This window comes from Podarcis filfolensis (assembly GCF_964270895.1).
Source record: "Podarcis filfolensis genome assembly, chromosome: 13".
Taxonomy (NCBI): Eukaryota; Metazoa; Chordata; class Lepidosauria; order Squamata; family Lacertidae; genus Podarcis; species Podarcis filfolensis.
In genome coordinates this window covers 52,651,050-52,657,634 of record NC_139615.1, presented here as the reverse complement: position 1 = coordinate 52,657,634, position 6,585 = coordinate 52,651,050, and positions in this window count along the sequence as shown.

The following is a 6,585-nucleotide window of genomic DNA, read 5'->3' as shown; positions in this document are numbered from 1 at the left end:
GGTCCGGATGGCTTTACGGCAAAATATTACAAGAAATTAAATGAACAATTAGCGAACCCATTGAAAGATGTTATGAATGAAATATTGAACATAGGAGAAATCCCAGAAACCTGGAAACAGGCCTATATAAGAGTAATTCCAAAACAAGACGCAGATTTGCTTCAAATTAAAAACTATAGGTCTATCTCCTTGTTAAATAATGATTACAAATTGTTTGCAAATATCCTAGGTAATAGATTAAAAAAAACTAAATGAATATATACATCAAGATCAAGCCGGGTTTTTACCAGGAAGACAAATGAAGAAGAATATAAGGAATATTTTGAATATAATAGAATATTTGGAGGTTAAAAATGAAAAGAAAGCGGCAATGATGTTTATAGATGCTGAAAAAGCCTTTGATAATGTTTCTTGGAAGTTCATGATAAAGCTGTTAGAACAAATCAGAAGTGGTTCTAAGTTTTTAAAAGGAATAGCAGCAATCTATTCAGAACAAAAAGTCAAATTAATTATAAATCAGGTGATAACAGATGATTGTAAGATCCAAAAAGGAATGAGACAAGGATGCCCAATATCACCATTATTGTTTATCCTGGTCTTGGAAGTACTTGCCAAAAACATAAGAGCAAATAAAGAGATCACAGGTGTAAAAACTGGGGAAAGTGAATTCAAGCTAAAAGTGTATGCAGATGACAATGGAAGAACCTAAAACTTCACTCGCTAAAGTCATAGAAAAAAATCAGAAATTTGGGGAAGTGACAGGATTTGAGCTAAATAGGAATAAAAGTAAATTATTAGTTAAAAACATGAAGGAAGAAGAAAGAACCAAGTTAGAACAAAACATTGAGATTGAAGTCCATAAAAAGCTTAAATATTTAGGGATTTGGTTAACATCAAGAAATATAAACCTATTTAAAAATAACTATGAAAAAAATTGGCTTGAGGTAAAAAGAAATTTAGAAATATTGTAATGCCTTAAGAGAGAATATAATGAAAATGATATACAGGCGGTACATGACACCAGTCAAGCTTGCAAAAATCTATCATTTGCCCGATAATAAATGTTGGAAATGTAAAGAGACTGAAGGTACATCCTTTCACCTTTGGTGGACATGCCCAAGGATTAAGACTTTCTGGGAGATGATCTATAATGAAATGAAAAAGGTATTTAAATATACCTTTCTGAAGAAACCAGAGGTCTTTCTCCTGGGCATGGTCAGCCAATTGGTGCCAAAGAAGGATAGAACTTTCTTTATGTATGCCACAACAGCAGCAAGAATACTTATTGCAAAGTACTGGAAGACACAAGATTTACCCACCCTGGAAGAATGGCAGATGAAGGTGATGGACTACATGGAACTGGCGGAAATGACTGGCAGAATCCAAGACCAGGGAGAAGAGTTGGTGGAGGAAGATTGGAAGAAATTTAAAGACTATTTACAGAAATATTGCAAAATTAATGAATGTTAGAAGGATGTTGGAATGATGTTATGTGGCTTTAGCAGAAATGTTAAAAAGGATTTTGGAAAAACTGACTGTTAATTGGTGAAAGGAGGGAAAGTAAAGATACATTATATTAAGATAAATTACAGGAGAAAAATTTGAAAAGATGGAAAGGATTTGCTGAAACAGATAATCGAACTAGAATACAAAAAAGGGAGGTGTGAGGAGGTCAAGGAAATAAGCTAATGAAAGATAAGTTATGGGAAGATGCGCTGTATTCTTCTTTTTTGCTTTTTTAATGGATTTTATTTTTTCGTGCTTTTTCTTTCTTTTTCTCATTCTTGTTTTTTCTTTATTGTGATGTGTTGTATTGTTTTTGTTTAAAATGGTGTTTGTTGTTTTTTCTTTCTGTAACCTTTAAAACTTTAATAAATATTAATTTAAAAAAAAGAAATTTAGAAATATGGAATAGAATGAATCTCTCATTGTTAGGATTAAAATGAATGTGTTGCCAAAAATGCTATTTCTTTTTCAAGCAATACAGGCCTCCTGAAAGATGAATGTTCTAAAAAATGGCAGAAAGAGATTTCAAAATTTATCGGGGGGGGGGGGCAAAAGGCCAAGGATAAATCATAAAATACTTACAGATGTAAAAGAAAGAGACGGGTTTGCCCTCCCAGACCTTAAATTGTATTATGAATCTGCTTGTTTGGTATGGATCAGGGATTGGATGAGATTGGATAAGCAAGAGGCATTAGAACTAGAAGGACATGACAACAGATTCGGCTGGCACGCATACTTATGGTACGGGAAAGGGAAGGTTCATAGAAATTTTTACAACCATATAATTAGGAAATCACTAATGAGAGTATGGGAGAGATACAAAGACTTGTTGGAACAAAAGACCCTGTGGTGGCTTTCACCACATGAAGCATTACTGCTCAAGCCACTTGGAAAGAAAGGAAAATGGCTCACATATGTTGATTTATTAAAGGACCATGATGGAAAATGGAAATTAAGAGATTACGATGAGATCAAAGACCACTTTCAGAGTTGGTTGCATTATCGACAACTATATGAAACACATAAAGAAGACAGCAAGAAAGGATTCAGTTACACAAGATCTAGGTTTCAAACGGAAGTGATTGAAGGGAAAGTGAAACTACTGAAGGCCGCATATAGCATATTATTAGAATGGGAGATGAAAGATGAAGAGGTAGAATCAGTTATGATTAAATGGGCAAAAGATGTAGGTCACAACATTATGATAGAAGATTTGGGAAAATTATGGAAAACTGATTTTAAATTTACAGATTGTTCCCTACTGAAGGAGAATTACATGAAGATGATGTACAGATGGTACACGACACCAGTGCAATTAGGGAAAATGTACAAAACTAGTTCAAATATATGTTGGAAGTGTAAGGAAAAGGAAGGGACAATTTATCATATGTGGTGCGATTGTAATGTAATTAAAAAAATTTGGGAAATGATATACAATGAATTGAAGAAAATGTTCCATTTAACATTTGTTTAAAAACCTGAAGCATTTTTGTTAGGGATTGTAGGGAAAGATCTGCCAAAAAAGCTGAAAAACATCTTCAGGCTGACAACGGCCACGAGAGTTCTAATAGCACAAGGATGGAAGACTGAAGAAATCCCAACTAAAGAATCATGGCCAGAAAAATTGATGGACTATGCAGAACCGGCAAAACTGACACACAAGCTACGGGACAAGGATAACTGTGACTTTAAAGATGAATGGGAACCCTTTACAAAGTATTTGAAGACGCAACAAAGCAAACTGGACTCCTTGGCTGGCTCTGAATAAACATTCACAAACTTTTTTATTGATGATAATCCGCTAAATAGTTTGAGGATCTATACAGCTTTGTAACATGCAGAAAATAGCATTCTCAGAGAAACCAAAGACTGGAACTGAGGGAAGCTGGGTGGGGTGGGGTGGGGTGGGGGGTTTTGTGTGGGAGGGTGGGGGAAGAGAGGAAAAATGGGGGGGGAATAAGGATGATATGTTTCTGGATAATATGTTTTTTTTTAATTTTGAATAAAAAAAAGTTTTAAAAAACAAAAGAAAAAAACAAAACAAAAACAAAGCAGTAGTAACAGAAGAAGGGCAGACTCCAGGCAGCATCCTTCCACCCAGGACAGACTGAGGTGCAAGTTCTGGAGTCACAGCTATATAGGGCTGGTGTGCTCAGACTGGCCCATTGATCAACCTGGTGGCTGGGGATGGAGTAAATTGCACTCCCAGTGCTGTCAAAATCAGTGGGGTCCTGTGAGGCTGGGGGGAATTTACCACTCCTGATTTAGAGGTATAGCTTATTCCATTCCACTGTGTAGATGACAAATAAACATGGTCAGAGCAATCCAGGGTGAAAATCTCATCAGATAATATTTCCCACCTCGACTTTTTTTATTCAGTTCAGATTAAAAAAAATTATCACCTGGGATATGGTGTCCAGTTCTCGGTGCCACAATTTAAGGATATTGACCAGCTGGAGCATGTGCAAAGGAGGGTGACCAAGATAAAGGGACCCCTGACCATTAGGTCCAGTCGCGGGCGACTCTGGGGTTGCGGCGCTCATCTCGCTTTATTGGCTGAGCAGTGTACAGCTTCCGGGTCATGTGGCCAGCATGACTAAGCCGCTTCTGGTGAACCAGAGCAGCCCACGGAAACGCCGTTTACCTTCCCGCCAGAGTGGTACCTATTTATCTACTTGCACTTTGTGCTTTCAAACTGCTAGGTTGGCAGGAACAGGAACCGAGCAACGGGAGCTCACCCCATCGTGGGGATTCAAACCGCCAACCTTCTGATCGGCACGTCCTAGGCTCTGTGGTTTAACCCACAGCGCCACCCATGTCCATAGATACCATAGAGTATCTTAAATCCACACATACAAAGAAAAAACAACCTTACATAAATTTACAGTTAAATATTAAATTACTCTTTCCACATATTTTCTAACTAAACTAAGATAAAATAAGATAAAATAAAATAAAGTAAAATTACCATGATTTCCCAATGTAATTAACGTTTGTAATATTGAATGTACTAATTATTAGCTTCCTCTTAATATATTTTCTAATAATTTCTTACAACATGTTGTACCATTTTTCCTTATTTCTTAATATTTACTTTACACAAGGGTCACAAGGGTCGAACGCTGCCATAGATGTTATATCACTGTTACATTTTTGTAAATATCTCTTGAACATATCCCATGACTTCATTTCCAGAGTTGCGTTTTCGCCTGATCCGCCGGCTTCCACCGCTCCCCCCCCCCACTCCTGGCGCCCTTCGGCACTGGGGCAAGGATGGGAGTTTTGGTGCCACTGTTCATGGATTGCAGGACCTCTCGACACCTCAGACAACCCTCTGAGGGTTTTTTTGGGGGGGGTGTGCTTCATCTTAGCGCTGCCCCCTGACGCTCTGTGAAGTCGGGTCTGACAGAGCTGTCAGACTTGCCGTCTGTTCGCCATAGTGCGGCTACCCGGAAGTCAATTTCTCAGTACCCTTTGATACCTTTGACCATGGTATCCTCCTGGACTGATTTAGGGGATACATATTATAAATAAGGTACTGTATTACAGTGATTCAGTTTGTATCTCCAGGGACATGTCCAGAAAGTAGCAGTGGGTGAGTGTTCCTGAGCCCCCTGGCAGTTGTGCAGAGTACTGTTCTCTCCCCAGTGCTCTGTAACATCTACAATGGTATCTCGGGTTACATACGCCTCAGGTTACATACGCTTCAGGTTACAGACTCAGCTAACCCAGAAATAGTACCTCAGGTTAAGAACTTTGCTTCAGGATAAGAACAGAAATCGTGTGGTGGCAGTGGGAGGCCCCATTAGCTAAAGTGGTGCTTCAGGTTAAGCACAGTTTCAGGTTAAGAATGGACCTCCGGAACGAATCAAATACTCAACCTGAGGTACCACTGTATATGAAGCCTTTGAGAGCAGTCATCAGGAGTTTTGGAGCAATGTGTCACCAGGATGCTGATGACACACAGCTTTACTTGTTTGTAACATCTGAATCAGGAGAGGCTGCCAAAGCTCTGGACCGTTGTCTACATGCAGTGAGGGCCAATCAACTGTGCTTGAATCCTGGGAAGACAGAGGCTCTTTGGGTGGACGGTTCCCATGTTTGGGAAAATGGGAAGTTGCCTGTTCTGGATGGGGCTGCACTCCTTCTGAGGGAGCAAGTGCATAGCTGGAGTGGGGGGGGGGGATGACCCCAGGATACATCTTGGTCACTAGGGGCCCAAGTGTCATCTGTGGCTAGCAGTGCTTTTCATCAGCTTTGTCTGGTTCGCAAGCTATGGCTGTTCCTGGACAGGGATAGCCTGACCCCTATATGTGGTCCATGTGTTGATAACCTCTAGGCTAGATTACTGTAATGTGTGCTATGTGAGGCTGCTATATCTGACCACAGCACATCATCAAAATCGCTATACCTATACCTTCAGGATTCATGCTCCAGTTGGTGTTCTGTGTCAATTATCCACCACTGAATAAGGCTTATTCATTGAAATGTCTGGCTGTACAAGCTGGCTTTGGGAAATACAATTGCATGCTATTTTATTTTCATTGATTTGTACAACTACCATATTGGCCTAAATATAAGCCGCACCTTTAAAATTGGAGGGGGGGGAGAAAGAAAAAATATCTGAATATAAGCCGCTCCATTCCTCACTGCTTCTAGCTTCATACTGGGCGTGGAGGGGGGGAGCCACGCTGTGTTGCCAGTGGCCTTTCCCCTTCCTCGCTCTCTCCCTTCCCGGCCTTGGGGAGAGGACGGGGGACTACGTGTGGGGTGGGCAACACTTTGCCACGCTCTTGGCACTGTTTGCCTGTGCTCCTTGTTGTGTACCATAAGGTCACAAATATAAGCCACACTTTAACTTTTCATGGTCAGAATTTGGGGGGAAAGTGCAGCTTATATTCAGGCCAATATGGTACATGTATTCAGTTTGTTTGCATCATTGCATATGGGGATGACTCTACTGGCAACTGAGCTATGATAGCTTTTATAACATTATCATTTTAAAGTTGTTTTGTTTATGCAATAGATTTATATTCAGCTCATAGGTTACCTTAACTTTTCTTGTATCCAAGAATGAAC